The sequence below is a fragment of the Paroedura picta genome, chromosome 4, assembly GCF_049243985.1.
Source record: "Paroedura picta isolate Pp20150507F chromosome 4, Ppicta_v3.0, whole genome shotgun sequence".
Lineage (NCBI taxonomy): Eukaryota > Metazoa > Chordata > Lepidosauria > Squamata > Gekkonidae > Paroedura > Paroedura picta.
The window spans coordinates 47,277,430-47,293,550 of NC_135372.1; the positions used below are offsets into that span (position 1 = coordinate 47,277,430).

At 44.0% G+C, this 16,121-nt stretch overlaps 1 long non-coding RNA gene across 2 annotated transcripts in view; it reads left to right on the plus strand.

Moving 5' to 3' along the window:
* LOC143836777 (uncharacterized) overlaps positions 1 to 14,851 on the plus strand; it is a 690,947-nt gene extending 676,096 nt beyond the window's left edge. For both annotated transcript variants that reach the window (XR_013230728.1, XR_013230729.1), the window contains one exon: positions 13,954 to 14,851. This is a non-coding gene — a long non-coding RNA (uncharacterized LOC143836777). The remainder of the gene's footprint in view (positions 1 to 13,953) is intronic.
* The last annotated feature ends 1,270 nt before the right edge of the window (positions 14,852 to 16,121 follow it).

The window sequence follows — 16,121 nt, forward strand, 5'->3', positions numbered from 1 at the left end:
AAGAGAAAGCAAAAAATCCTATGGCAATTTATCCTTGAAGGCCCAAGTGGGGTTGGCGGGATGGATATAAAAAGGAAAAGCTATATGTTTTTGTGGTCAGATGTGTCCAATCAGTTCTACAAAGCCAGTCTGATCTACAGCCAGAAAATTCACACTTTGGGGAAGATTTTGTCTCCAGTTACAGAGCAAGCAGCAGAGGATGTAAACAAAAGATTCTTTCTTTCCAGCCAGCCTTGAAAAGAGTGGTGGGGGTTACAGAGTGGCTCGGTGTATATCCTGACTGTATCCTGACTTGACAGATAGGTTGGTTCAGGACCCTAAGAATAATGCCAAATAAGGGAAAATAGAGAATTGTTCAAAGTGAAGATGGGTTTTTTGTTTTATGTCAGGCCTGTTCTGATTTGGCACTTCAAATGGTGCACATTTGATGTGCTGGACAAAGAGTTCAAGACAGGGAATGAAACAGAAGCTGATCCAAAGACAAACACAAATTCTGCTTTTAAGTAATAGAAATGCTAATAGTGGCAATTTCTGCTATTGGCTAAAATACATTAAATGGACATGATCTGGTTGTATTGCACACTGGGGGTTATTATGCACAACAGGAGACATCACAAAAAGTCTTTTAAAAAGACTTTTTTTTATTCTGCATGTGGTACCATTTTCACCACACAAACCCCACTATAATATTTTTGATTATGCCTTGTCCTCCCTACTCATAGCATATTTTCAGCACAGTAGCTTCACTACAGCTTTTCTTTTAAAATGGTGCCAAAAAATGCCTGTTTTCACATGCATAAATGTGAGCACATTTGTGATCACCTCACCTGTGTCACCACAGACCAATGGGGGAACAGACAGCCTCTGCTCCCTCATTCATCAATGGAGCTCAAGGCACCCCTTGTTTGGCACAGACTCTCCCACCTCTGCTATTACAACATTACACCAGCAGAAATGAATGTATTCATTCCCTCAGAGGCATTTACAAGCATTTCAATCAACTCTCCATGAGAAACAGCATACCTCTGAGGGGGAAAGGTTGTAGGGTTGGTATTCAAAAGGCTGTGTGCCCCCATAGAAATTTCTTGTTGAGGTCTCCGAAGTCATGAACTACAATTTTCATGAGGCCCTGCCAACAGCATGTGCTAGAATGGTGGTCAGGTGACATTGCAGCTGACTATGGTCTGCCAATGAGCATCTAGAACAATGGAAGTAGTGCCCCCCACTTAAGGATTTGCCATTGTCTTACAAATGCATAATCTTATGCAGAAAAAACAACAACATAGTATCAGAGCACAGGCATAAATGCAACTGTTTTAAAAAATGATGATATAAAAGGGTCAGCATGCTGACTTCGGAGAAAACCTGTATATCCATAATAGCCCTGGGAGAGGTGTGACTACCTCCAGGTGAATTCCTTGTCTGACTATTTTACTGTATCTGGTATGATTCAATTAGGTGCTGTCCTTCCTCCGTTGTATCTTCCTTTTCTTTGTGCAGACCAAGATTTGTTTACTTGCCTGTTGCAAAAATGAAGGGAAATTGGTCCCTGCAGCAAGGTTTGAGTCAGTGAGAGAGAGATGTAAGAGGTGTCATCTGGACCGGTCATGCTCAGGCCTAATTTGTTTCCTAGGCTAATTTGGTTTGCAACATGAGGGTTAACAACTGAGTACACTTAGGATGCATAACTGAGATATGTGCCATCCAGGTGCTCCATTTCAATAGCAAATCTTTAATGGTCATCTGAAGCAAGGGATTCAGTCATCTGGAGCAACTTGGAATCAGCATAGAAGAAAACTCACCAAACCTCAATAAGATTTTGGAATAAATGCTTTCAGCTGGACAATCACAATTGGCACATTCTGGAACACTTGTTCCATGGGCAAATTGCACTTCTCGTTTTTCTCTTCTTTTGAATTCTTCTTTAACATAATTAGTAGGACTTTTCCTTCTTTAGCCTTTTAGTTGAGACAGCAGATGCATTGCTGTATTATTGAATCTGCATTTGAATTGATGTGAACAATGGCATTGACTGTGAGCCAACCAGTACTTTCAAAGCAATTTTCATGTTCCATAGCAGGGCTACCTTTGAAATTGCTCTGGAAACTTCAGCTGGTCCAAAATGCTGCAGCTTGGCTCCTCACTGGGACCTAGTGGAAAGCACATATACAACCACTACACCAGTTTAGTGTAGTAGTTAGGAGTGCGGACTTCTAATCTGGCGAGCCAGGTTTGATTCTGAACTCCCCCACATGCAACCAGCCGGGTGACCTTGGGCTTGCCACGGCCCTGATAAAGCTGTTCTGACCGAGCAGTGATCTCAGGGCTCTCTCAGCCTCACCCACCTCACAGGGTGTCTGTTGTGGGGGGAGGAATGGGAAGGCGACTGTAAGCCACTTTGAGCCTCCTTCAGGTAGAGAAAAGCGGCATATAAGAACCAACTCCTTCTTCTTCCTTCTTCCTTCCTTCCTTCCTTCCTTCCTTCCTTCCTTCCTTCCTTCCTTCCTTCCTTCCTTCCTTCCTTCCTTCCTTCCTTCTCCTCCTCCTCCTCCTCCTCCTCCTCCTCCTCCTCCTGCTTCTTCTTCTTCTTCTTCTTCTTCTTCTTCTTAGCTGCACTGGCTCCAGATTGAAGACTGGTTCTGGTTCGTTTAAGGCCTTAAGTAGTCTGAGGTTGGGGAACTAAAAATTGCCAGTACTGACTGGATTTTAATTTATTTTTAGGTTGGTCAAACTTCATTTGTGGACCTCCATGTTTCTATCACAACACGTTATCCCAAGGCTGATACATCTTTTTGCACAAATGAAACAATATTAAATACAAATCAACCTGTAGAAATAATGACTGAGTGGCTTGACCTGAGGAACTGCCGCAAAATAAGACAGCCGTCCAGTTTTCAGACAGGTTTGAATGCCATGTTTTCAACACAGTTTCCTTACATACATTCCAAATAAAAGTCAAGAGTTATTTTTTACTTTGTTAACCAAAGTGCACCCAGACCTAGTGCAGGAGCTTCTCCGTAAGAGTTATCACAGCTGGAGCAAAACTGAAGAGAAAGCAAGCTTTGCTTTGACATAGAAAACGTTCCCAAATAAATGACAGTAGGATTTAGGTGCTACTACCTCCAGGGGATAGACAGCAGAGAACAAAGAAGTCAACATTTTACTTCCCTGCCATTCAGCTTATTGTAAACACATCAGATATCAAATGATGCATTTCCTCCACATCAGGGATAGTGTGATTCTCTCCTGGGTCACCAGACAGTAGTACATCTACGGCATGGAAAATAAATGCTCTGGTGGCCATATGAAGTGGATATTGATTTTGTAAACTCAAGAACCTTGTACAGAATTAAGAGGTGGTGTTGTATGGACATGTAGAAGGCCTGGATTCAGTGTGAACAAGCCGAATCCATATAAAACAGAGATGGTGTTGGTTGAGAAGGCAGAGATTTTGGTTTAGGGTGATTTTCCAGGTTTCCCTATGAAGTTGTTCTCTGTCTACAGACTGTTTGCAGCCTGCTCTTTCCACATACACACATAATCACAAATACACTTTTTTTTAAAGTGTAAAAACAGCTGGTATTTCTTGGACAGAGCAATTTCTTATGTAGGAAGAGGAAATTGCTGAATGGCAAGACTAGTCATTTCTTCTTTTCATCTGCTGATGACCACAAGGGGCCAAGTAACAGATTGCTTCACAGAAAAGAATTGTGTGACTTTTAGATAAAGTTGTTAAAAAGGTATCAGGTTATTTCTGTGCAATGCTGAGTTACCCATGCTGCTTAAATAACAATCAAACAAAACAAAAATTGGTCTAAAATACTGAGAGTCTGAAAAGGAAATGACTTCTGAAAATGGATCAACATATGGCGCTGTGTTTGCCCTTTAAACTCTTAAATGCTTGGTTGCTGAGTACTTAAAGAACCATCTCCCTACACACAGTCTGTCCTGGGACATGTTATATGTGATGAAAACCCCTCATCAGTGGAGTGGTACATAGTGCCCAATGAGCTGTGGCAGCCCTCATCAGTCTAGGCTTATGCCAATACCATGTTCCCTGGTCAGCCAGAGCACAAGCTTGGCCAGATCCCTTTTTTTTTTCAGCACAACCAAAGCCATTGGTCTGACATGATAGCTGCAACCTTCAACACATTTTGCATTGTTTTGCTGATCAAGTGGCTGGCAGAGTTTGCCAGTTTGAGAGCCAGTTTGGTGTAGTGGTTAGGAGTGCGGACTTCTAATCTGGCGAGCCGGGTTCGATTCTGCGCTCCCCCACATGCATCCAGCTGGGTGACCTTGGGCTCGCCACAGCACTGATAAAATTGTTCTGACCGAGCAGTGATATCAGGGCTCCCTCAGCCTCACCCACCCCACAGGGTGTCTGTTGTGGGGAGAGGAATGTGAAGGCGATTGTAAGCCGCTTTGAGCCTCCTTCGGGTAGGGAAAAGCGGCATATAAGAACCAACTCTTCTTCTTCTTCTTTGTCTAAAGGCTTACTGGCTCAAGTTCTTTGTCTCCACATATATGAATCATCTGGCCAATCTGCTAGGGGGAACCCTTTCCCCCACCCCAGATAGCTAGCCTCTGGAGGCCAGTGGAACTTTTGCATTGTACTACGATGGTTTCTTTTCTTTAGACCCATCAACACTCATCCAGAGTCATGCCCACCTCTCCAACAGGGTGTAAAAGACCCTGCCTTGGCAAGTCAAGGCACATCTGGAATTTGCCTCTCTGAACCGTGGATCCATCCCAGGTCACTCTTGTGGGATCCATCCCAGGTCACTCAAGTGTCTCCTTGATCTGCCTCCCTGCCTTCTTCAGGACTGGTAAATATATCTTCTCCATTGGCTCGCTTCCCTGGACTTTATTCCCTTCAATTCTTTATTTCACTACCTGATTGCGAGTGTGTTTAGTTTGTTTTCATTCAGTAAAGCCTACTTATTATTTTACTTAATATCTATTGTCTGTCTCGAGTTCTTAAGGGGATAATTATCTGGTATACATACACATTTTGATCAAACACTACATTACCCAACCTCTCGTAAGCCATTCCTCACTCTGACATGTGTCTCCTGACATGTGTTTTTGGGGAAGAAGAGGAAGAAGAAGAAGAAAAAGAAGGAGGAGGAGGACGAGGTGGTGGTGGTGGTGGTGGTCACCCAGCTGGTTACATGTGTCGGAGTGCAGAATCGAAACTTGGCATGCCAGATTAGAAGTCCGCACTCCTAACCACTACACCAAACTGGTAACAGAAAAGAAATCCACAGCCAGCCAGTTCCAACAGGCTGGTGGTCCCTGGCCCACAAGATATGTGCCTGGCCTCAATCAAGGCCAGGACCTTTTTGGTCCTGGCCCCTACCTGGTGAAATGAGCTCCCAGAGGAGACACAGTCCCTGTCAGAGCTTAACCAGTTCTGCAAAACCTGCAGAACAAAGCTCTTTTATGAGGCAGATGGTTGAGGCTGGGCCACCAGTAGCATTTAAGAGCAACCCCCCCCCCCAAAAAAAACAACAACATTCTTCCCTGTAACAGCTGAATCTGGTTATCAACATGGGGGAGCAATGTGAGAGAGGCCTGGAAATAAGGGGTGCTGTTGTTGTTTTAGATATCTTAATAGGTTTGTTTTAATTGATGTTGATTTTGAATTGATGTACGTGGCCTGAGACAACTAGTCTGAGAGGTGTAGTCTTATTAATCTAATTATAAATAAATTAACTAACTAACTAACCTGAATCTAAGTATGGTTGATTGGAACCTAAGTGATGATCTTATCAAGAATCTCCTCCAGGAGCTGAGAGGGAGTACATCCCGAAGGGCCTTCTAGGCTGATTAAAACCAGTCCATTCCAGAAGGCCTTCAAATTAGGATAAACAGTTGTTATGGCGGGTGGCGCTGGAAGGGAGATGGCTTCTCTCATTTATTCTAATAATTTTTTTATTTAATATCATTTGTTTTTCAGTTTTATTGTGAGCCTCTTTAGGGTCCTTTTCTTGTAATTGTTGGATGAATGTGTGGGGAAGAGGGTTGCCAACTGTGAACTGGTAAATTCCTGGAGATTGGAGGGCGGGGCTTGGGGAGGATGGGGCCTCAGCAGAGTAAATATCAGCATAGATTCCACCCTCCAGTGCAGCCATTTTTTCCGGGGAAGCTGACCTCTATGGGCTAGAGAACTATTGTAACTCTGGGAGTTCTCCACCTGGAAGTTGGCAACACTAGAATTAGAGGGTGATCAACAGATGTTTTTACAATTTTGGTCAATCTCTTGTTCCTGTCCATGGGGAAAAGTGTATGCATCACTTGAGTATTCTGTAAGTCAGGAAGGGCTATTGTACCAATGCATGAGCTTTTCCTGCATACACTTTGCCTCAACAAATTCATTGCAATTGAGATGGGGGAATGCCCAAGTGGGCATGCATTTATTACTATCAAATCCATTGGATGTTGGTAATAACTATTTTACTAACGTGGAATGTGCACTACTAGAAAATCCAAACAATTCTTTCTGAACAAAAGAAACATGTTCCTATCTGTAATTTCATAGAATCATAGAGTTGGAAGGGGCCATACAGGCCATCTAGTCCAACCCCCTGCTCAACGCAGGATCATCCTAAAGCATCTAAAGCATCCAAGAAAAGTGTGTATCCAGCCTTTGCTTGAAGACTGCCAGTGAGGGGGAGCTCACCACCTCCTTAGGCAGCCTATTCCACTGCTGAACTACTCTGACTGTGAAATTTCCCCCCCTGATATCCAGCCTATATCGTTGTAGTTTAAACCCATTACTGCATGTCCTTTCCTCTGCAGCCAATGGGAACAGCATCCTGCCCGCCTCCAAATGACAACCTTTCAAATACTTAAAGAGGGCTATCATGTCCCCTCTCAACCTCCTTTTCTCCAGGCGGAACATTCCCAAGTCCCTCAATCTATCTTCATAGGGCTTGGTCCCTTGGCCCCAGATCATCTTCATCGCTCTCCTCTGTACCCTTTCAATTTTATCTACGTCCTTCTTGAAGTGAGGCCTCCAGAACTGCACACAGTACTCCAGGTGGGGTCTGACCGGTGCCGTATACAATGGGACTATGACATCTTGTGTCATTTCTGGGTATATCCTTTATTTTATGGATACTGGCACAGTTCTGTAAACCTTGAACTGTGATCCAGTGTGGGACTCCCAGTTTGCTTCAAGTTCAAACTATTCTGCATACTTGGATATGCACGTATTACTGCAAATCAGCTCTCCTTGTCTTGTCTCTTATATTCTAAGGACTTTGCCATTTAGTCAAGGTGACCACAGGTAGCTAACTTTCCTGGAAATCAATAATGCAAAATAGCAGTGCCTTAGAAATACCAGTGTGAGGTCAGCTTTACAGAAAATTCACTTTTAACTTGCATCATTGCATCTTATTATGGAGAGAGAGTAACGGGAAGTCCATGATTTAATTAATGCCTAGGCTATGTGATGCTGAAGGGACAGCTTATATAGGCAACCTGCCAGTAGGGCTGTTATTGTGCTTTGTTAATAAAGGGGAACAAATGGTCTAATTTGATGCTTGCCTACTTGTCTTTAGTAGAGAGCCAAGTTGTCAGTAATAACACATGCAAGCACGAAAAGGAATTCTGACACAGAGCAGCCAAATCATGCTTGGGTGGTCATACCAAATAATTTGGTTGTAGTGATAAACAAGCCCAGTTATTCTACACAGACCTACAGCAAAATGTAGGGTCGAGAGGTTTTGTGCACTTGTTTCCTGACAGAAGATTGGAAAAAGTGAATTCAGAAGAGAGAAATTTCACAAATGCATTCTTCCTCTGACCCAAAGAAAGTAATGTAACTCAACTCTGTTCCATACTCAACATCCATACGATGTTATATACTGTCCACCCCTTGATGTTTTCTCCTGCTTACAACCCATTATGTATGATGGAAGCTACATCGGGCTGCTGATGTGCCGTTGCAGCGAGACACAAAGGCCTGCCCCCCAGTGTGTATGTAGAGGGGCGGAGCTCCCCAGCACATACTGGCTTCCCCAGTGCAACGGATCCACAGATGCAAAGCGGGGCCGGAAGCACCGGGAGCGCTTTGAATCAGTGGCAGGGATCAGGGGCATGGGGCCCCCACTGCATGATGGTGGGGAGCAGTATGCTGCTCTCCCACCATGGTGGGGGCAGGGGGATGCCCCTGTCAGCTCCGCAGAGCCGCAGAGCCAGCAGGGGTGAGAGGCATCCCTGCAGGGACACCATAGGTCAGGCGAGGAGCTGGGCCGGAAGCCAAGCTCCTCTCATAATGCACAGGTGTAGCCTGACCTAGCCTTCACATGCACCCTTGGGAGATCCAGGCCTCTGGAAGAATCTGTGTTTCGTTAACACGGGTCTTCCGAGGGTCTGGGTGGAGCCAAGCCTCGGATGGTGGTGACATCATGCATAATCCGGGATTTTCCCCAAAGCCCCCTCACCACCATCACTAACATTCCGGCCCGTTACAACTCTGTTTAAATGAGTGGGTGGCCAGAAGGCAGGCCTGTTGTGATGTTGTGAGGGGAAGCAGGACTGCCAGGTCCTCCCTGTCCACAGGCAGAGGATAGAGGGGGATGGTTGTCAGATCCAAGTTGAGAAACTCCTGGAGATTTGGGGGTGGAGCCTAGGGAGAACAGTGACCTCAGTGGGAAACAGTGCCCTAGAGCAGGGGTAGTCAACCTGTGGTCCTCCAGGTGTTCATGGACTACAATTCCCATGAACCCCTGCCAGCGTTTGCTGGCAGGGGCTCATGGGAATTGTAGTCCATGAACATCTGGAGGACCACAGGTTGACTACCCCTGCCCTAGAGTCCACCCCCCAAGACATCATTTTTTTCCCACAGGAACTTATCTCTGTAGTCTGGAGATGAGCTGTAATTCCGGGGAATCCCCAGGTCCCACCTGGAGACTGGCATCTCTAAATTGAAGTAAAATCTCTTCCTTTATTTGAAGTTCAAGAACCCATGAGCTTACCACAGTATTTTTTTTAACATAAGAGAAGGGTAGAGAATGTACAGGTAAAACAAAATCAATTCTAGGTTTAATGGAGCTTGCCCTGTGTGTCGAGCAAGTCAGGATCATCTGGGTTTCGTGAGCCTGATCAAACACTCCATTACCCAGAAACATGGGTTTTATTATCTGAACTATAGTGCTGATATCTTATAAGCATTAAGCATACAGCTGCTTTAATTTGAACTGTTCGTATTTTCTTCAGAAATCACATTTCATATCGGATGAACAGAATGCTATTTTTTGTCCCCTTCAGAAGATGTACATCCATAGGGAAGCATGTCATATGGATTTTGTGTTAAATCATTTTCCATTTAGCCATCAATCATCAAAATTATAGTCACACTGACTTGGAGTCAACAACGTATTCCCAAATGTTCCTTCATCTGATCCATCTTTAAAGAATGAAGCTGTGTTCTTTTTCTTTTTGCCTTTTGTGAGTGCAAAGAAAGAAAGAAAACAACCTCAAGTGAACATTGTTGTTCTACTTGACCTTCAGTTTCCAATAATAGCTCCTAATACAAAGTATTTCCGGAGAACAGCTGTTGTAGATATGCTTCTCTGCTTCCCTGGGTTTAATGGCATTTTAATAGGTAGAATTGTTTGAAGCAATCCATAGTTGGGGGAAAATTCTCACTTCTTTATGAGGAAAACACATCTTCTCAGCTTTTAAAGAACTGCACTTGTTTATGTATTCTAAAGGCATTTAAATTTTTCTACCACTCGTTATTGGAGCTGCTCACGGACTGTAGTCCTAAATAATGGGCTTAGAAATCAGTGGGCTTAGAGGGGTGTAACCTGTTAATCACTTAGACTTAAATTATATTCACACTTATTGGGGAGTAAGTTCCCTTTAATGCAAGTGGGTCTTCCTTTTGAGTGACCCACTTTTGACTATGTATTTTTTAAAGTCCCTATGAAGCTGGGGGTCTGGACTAGATGATCCTTTGTAGTCTCTGTGTGATTCTTTGACAATATGTACAATTGGGCTGCATATCAGTATTTTATGCATAGTATATAAAACAGTCTTGTGGTGCCTCGAAGACTTACTGTGGCATAAGCTTTCATAGATAGTCGACATGGTAGTCTCTCAGGTATCACATGATTTTGACTGCAGTAGACTAACATGAACTAATTGGGGTCAAGTCCTATTGAATTCAGTGGGATATTATGAAGTGATGCCGTGGTTCAGTTATAGAGCATTTGCTGGAGAAGAGAAAGTCCCAACTTCCATCTTTGGTATCTCCAGTTAAAAGTGTCTGGGAGTAGCTGATGTGAATGATCATTACCTGGGAACCTGGAGAGAACCACATCAAGTCAGAATAGAAAATACTTATCTTGGTAGATCAGCTCAGTATAAGGCAGTGTCATGTATTCTCAATATACAACATGGAATGCACCATTAATGCCCAATAACCCTGAAATATGTGCATCAATAGATGTCTGTACTCAAATGGTAACTTGCATGTGTTAATGGGTAGTCGCTAATACATATAAGCCCCATATTATGTTGCATCAATTCACGTGTATTTATCAATTAATCTATTTTGCTAACTAGCACATTTTTAGGCAATCCTTCCTCCACGCCCACATTGTTCTTTGCTCCTCCATTTTATCCTCAGAACAACTCTATAAGGCAGGTTACTCTAAGAAAGCATAACTGATCCAGGATTGCATAGCATATATCCTGGCACAATGAGCATGTGAACCTAAGTCTCTAGGATTCTAGTTCAGCATTCTAACCAACACTGGCGCACTCTATATTTCATAGAATCATAGAGTTGGAAGGGACCTCCTACGTCATCTAGTCCAACCCCCTGCATTATGCAGGACACTCACAACCGAATTGCTCATCCACTGTAATCTGCCACCCCTTTAAGCCTTCACAGAATCAGATGGCTATTTGTAATAATTATTTCCCCTCATTTACTGTATCAGTTGACTCTTCAGAAGTCTGTCCTTCATTGTCTTTGGAACTGTGTATGTTGTAGACTGTTGTTTCCTTTTTAATTTTTGCTAAGGATATTCAATATACTGAGAATACCTGCAACTGCATACATTTCAGTGAATCTATTTGGATAGTTAGGTGCATTAAGAATGGAAGGGAAGTTGTTGTTATGTGTATAGTCAGGATATTTTAGACCAGTGGTCCCCAACCTCCGGTCCGGGGACCGGTACTGGTCCGTTTATCAGTCGGTACCAGGCCGTGGCTCCTCCTCATCCTCCTCCCTGGCTGCTGCCTCGTGGGCTGCCCCGCCACACTGTCACTGGCTCACCTTTGGTGCTCTCCAGTGTCCGCCATGGGTGGGGCTCCCCCTCGGCGTGGCACTGCATAGCTGCTGCTGGCAGTGCCCCCCAGCAGATAGTGGGAAGTCAGGTTCACCAGCAGGAAAGCAAGTGGAGCAGGGGCTCAAGTGGCGGTAATGTCCCTTGGCAAAAGTCTGCCCCCCCCCCCCGGCCTTAGTAAACTTGTCAAGCGTTGACCGGTCCCCGGTGATAAAAAGGTTGGGGACCACTGTTTTAGACTATCCCTAGACTCAGAATGCATAATAATAACAAAATATGAGTCATGATTTATGAGGAAGAGAGACAAGTGAAAAAGGGAAAATAGCCCCCCCCCCCATATTTACCAATTTTCCAGTGCAGCCTGGAATACTATAGGAATTCAACTGATCTCTAGAGTACCGAGATCAGTTCCCCTGGTAGCTTTAGAGGGCAGACATTCCCACTAAGCCTGTCCCTTCCCCAAGCTTTACCCTCCCAAGGCATCACTCCAAAACCTTTGGGAATTTCAGAAGCCAGAGCTGGAAACCCTACTACCAACCAATTGCGCTCATTTTACAGTGATCTGCCAGGCCCCAACAAATGCTCCAGTATTTGAGGGACTGTGCATCTCAATAACTTCTTTAAAGATTGTAGGACATTTGAAGGTTCAACTCTTTTGGCGGTCACTTCAGATGCCTTAGACACGGGGCATATAACATGAATCACCCACAAAAACATGCACATGGACAGATGGATCGTCATCTCATCCTGATCTCCTTCTCCTATGTGTTTGAATCAGGCCTGAAATTCATACCAGCTCTATACCTGCAGCAGATTGATGGATTAGAATGCTGAGGTAGCAGTATGGGCTATGTCACCTCCAGGCTGCAGGTTAAATATGTTTCATGCTCCCCCATGTAAAATCACCCCGCAATATTTTTTTAAAATGCATTCGGAAGAAAGATTCTAGCCTAGCTCTTTCTATGCTGTGTTAGAAAAGTGTTGGTAGAGACTTTGAAAATGTAATGCATTCATCTACTTTTGAAGTGAAATGAACCATTCAGTCACTTCAGTGCTCTTTTGTCACACATGTGACAGAAACCACCACTCGAGTTTCTGTCTTCCCTCCCTCTCTCCCTCATCCCCTTTCTCTCTGAAAATTAGGTATGTACAAAAGCTCTCGAGCCTTTGATACTATTGCAGAAGAGTGAATTTTAGCTCGAGAAGCTTGTGCGAGGGTAAGAGTCCATCCATCAGGAAAAGAGCTAAGACTATTGTTCTTTCCTCATGCAAAATGTTTCATCTATTATCTACAGCGGAGCATGGGATAGTAGACACATTAGATATGAAATGATCTCTGCTTTGAGAATAAATCAGATGAGGAAAGATTAGTTAAATTACAATAGGGCTATTTGTGGAGATGTCGGAGAAGCAAGAGAGTAAATGTTAAGTTATCAGAGGAGCAAGAACAAATGTACATTACTGGTACATCATCATTACTGAGGTGTCTGGAAAATTTCATGTCTGAACCAAACAAAAATGCTAATTTGTGTATGCTTGGTAAAATGTGTTATGTATGAAAAAGCAATGGTTTTCAAACATCTCCCATTCTTCCCCCCATCACAACTAAACTACTGTCAGAAATCCATAGCTGCAATCTCAGATATATACTAGGCAATAAAGCTGAATCAATACTGCACATTGGTAAGAAATATAACCAAATAATGTAGTCAAACCCCTACTTTCTAATTCAATTCAAACGTATTTCGAATTATTATAAAATGGCATGAGATTATAACTTATAACAGAAATATTAAGAAATGAAAGGTTTTTCACAACTTTCTCCAGACTAAAGGTTTTAGATGTTCAGTTTCTCTAACATGGAGAAGATGTCTTAGAATGGCTTAGGAAAAAATAGCACAGCTTGGGTAACTTTAGTAAAAGGACCAATCCTGATTAGTTCCAAGATCTGGTGTGATCAGGGCAATATAAAGTCACCTTTTCTCATGGACTGCAAACCCTCAAGTGTCTGCAATGGCAACTATTTTTGGTGAGCCCAAGGTATGGAGGGGAGCATATCACCAGACTTCCAGATGTTTGGAGAAATAATAGCCACCACTTTATCTCCTGCAGGAACATTGATACAGAGATGGACCCCTGCTTTTGGCAACCTCCCTGCTGACTGATGAATGGGAGAGTGGCCGAGTCATATAGGAAGAACATTGACCATTTAAACTAAGTAATCTTGACAATAATATGAGACACAAATCCTTCAGAAACACACATACACATCACTTTGAAATGTGAAAAAGGATTGGGAACCACATCTGCTTTTTGTCAGTTTTGTAGAGTGTGACCTCTCAAGCTCCCGGTCCCTGAATGTACAGCTGAATGAATCTAATTGCCATACTGTGTGCACTTCCCCAAGCTGCTCTCCTGCAAATGGGATGCTGCCCCTCTGAAAGCCCCCTTATCTTTAAGAGCCAAGTATAGAATGTAACAAGCCCAAAGGAAGAGCGGGACAACTTTAGCTAAATGCCTGTGGTGTGTGCGATAAAAAAGAAAGAAGGTTTTGACGGAGACTGAAAACACTGACAAATCCGACATCCTCTTTTACAGATATTAGAGAGCTTTGAAAAGCATAACTTTTGCCACTTGCATTGTGCAGGACAAAAAAGGAGACCAGGTGGACAGAGTCCAGAGAAGATGAAGAAGCTGCCTGCTCGCTGTGGAAGGGCTCTTTGTGAAGACTTCCAACAAGCTGGTATAAAGGACAAGCAAGCATCAGCAGGAATATTGATGAAGGATCCTAGTTTAAATAAGACTCACCAGCAGACTTAGGCTGCAAGTCAAAGAGAGCTTATGAAAAAGTAACACCATTGTGGGCCCAGGGGCAGGAGGAGGCAGCAACGGCGAGGGCAAAACACCAACATTACAGACCAGATTGTGGGAAAGTAGGCCACTGATTGACTGAACATGACTTCAGGGCCATTGTTCATAGCATGGGTATGGATTCTGCCCTTGGAAGATCTGCTTGCCCTCGAATAATGCCCATTCTCTTCCCCCAACCCACCTGCTGGGGGGAAACTATAGAGTGGCAAGCCCTAAGAACAAGCTGCTACAGGGTTCCCTTCCCACCTAGTGGTGAGAACTGGCAGACTGACCCTCAGCTGAGTCCACCCCATAGCATGGCTCCACCCCAAGGCCCTCTAAGGGAGCCCCCAAAACGGGGGAGAAGGGAATGCAGGCACAGCCCCCCCAAATGGATCCACTCCAATGCTCAAAGGGGCAGAACAAGCTGTGATGATAATGCAGTGAAACAGACAACAAACTGAAATGAAAACCATGACAGATGCAACCAAGGGAGGGTGAGAAGAAGGAGCAAGTGAGGGCAAGGCTCCACAGTAGCCTGTTCAAGTTGGGAAGGGATAGACCAGAGAGAGAGATCTCTGAACCACCAAGTCTGCCTGGACCTGTGCCCCTCTGCAGCTTGCCCACAACACTGTGGATTGCCTGGCCTAGGCTATAACAAGGCCCATGCACACTGAGTTTTTCTTCTTTGTACTTCTGTTCATTTAATAAAAATTATGCAATGCAATCCTAACCCAGAGCTAAACTGTTCCAAGTCCATTGAAGTCAGGAGACTTGGTTCTAGTTCTGCATAGGATTTAACCATGATTGAATTTATTGTCAATTATGTACATCTGTTCCACTTAATATTTCTGGTAAAGGCTTAGAGGAGGAGCTGGTCTCATGGCTCAAGTGCCACTCAGTGCTTCACACCCACTCAGGGTGGCTGTCCAGCCCCTGAGTGCCTCCTTCTCCAACCGGCTTGCCTGTCTGTCCAGCGGCCAGCCAAGTGACTTCCATCCCCTACCCCATCTACCTTCCACACCTCTGAAGCTCAGAGGCTACAGATCCCTCCTGCATGAGAGCTACCCCTGCCAATGAATTCCCTGCCTGGGGACCCCCAGCCTGCAGCCTTTCCATGTCCTGGGGGGGGGGGGGAGGGAGAGGCCATCTGCAGAGTTCTTCCACCCACACTTCCTGAATGCAACAGGCTTTGCCCCCTAGTTCTGGTGTAAAGTAGAGTAGGGTAGTAAGATCAATCACTGACAGAAAAGCAAATGATGTGTGTGTTTCCCCCACCTATAACCTTTGCCTGTGCTAGGTACTGATTTCAGAACAGAATGCCGGACATGGTTTTGTCCTTCCTTGCCAAGCTGATAAAAACTGAGACCTCCCTTTACTTTCCATTTGCAACAGACACTCTCTGCAGGTTAGTCTATTAATTATCCCTAAATATAAATAGAAACCAGCAGGAGCAAGAGTTTCTAGAAATTGCACTTTAATCGAATCACTGAGTTGTATCTACGTTAGGCCAGCAGTCTGTTCTACAGTCTTTCTCAGAAAGAGACTACAGATATATATTTTCTCTCAATTTTTTTAGGTTGTTATTTTATATGCAGGCTTTGGACAAAACCAGACTTTGCAGTAGTTAACATGATTAGGGGGCATTTTGTGGGGTGGCTGAAACACAACATGGTATCGAAGTGAATGCCTTCTTTTCCATTGCATTCCAAGCGAAGCACAGCTAGGACCATGATCAAAAGTGAGAGGAAACTGGGCCATTCCTCAAACCCCTAGCATTAAATAACTCACATTTTCCAGCTTAGAAGTTGGGAAGTGGTGGTAATGGAAAGTGTTTATGGGATTCTTTTTTACAGTATCTTACATTTAATTCTCAGCTTGGCTTCAGCATGCAGATCAAGAACTCTGAACACTGGAGCCACTTCTACAAACCGAGGTGGGGATGGGGAGACCTGCAAGTTTGCA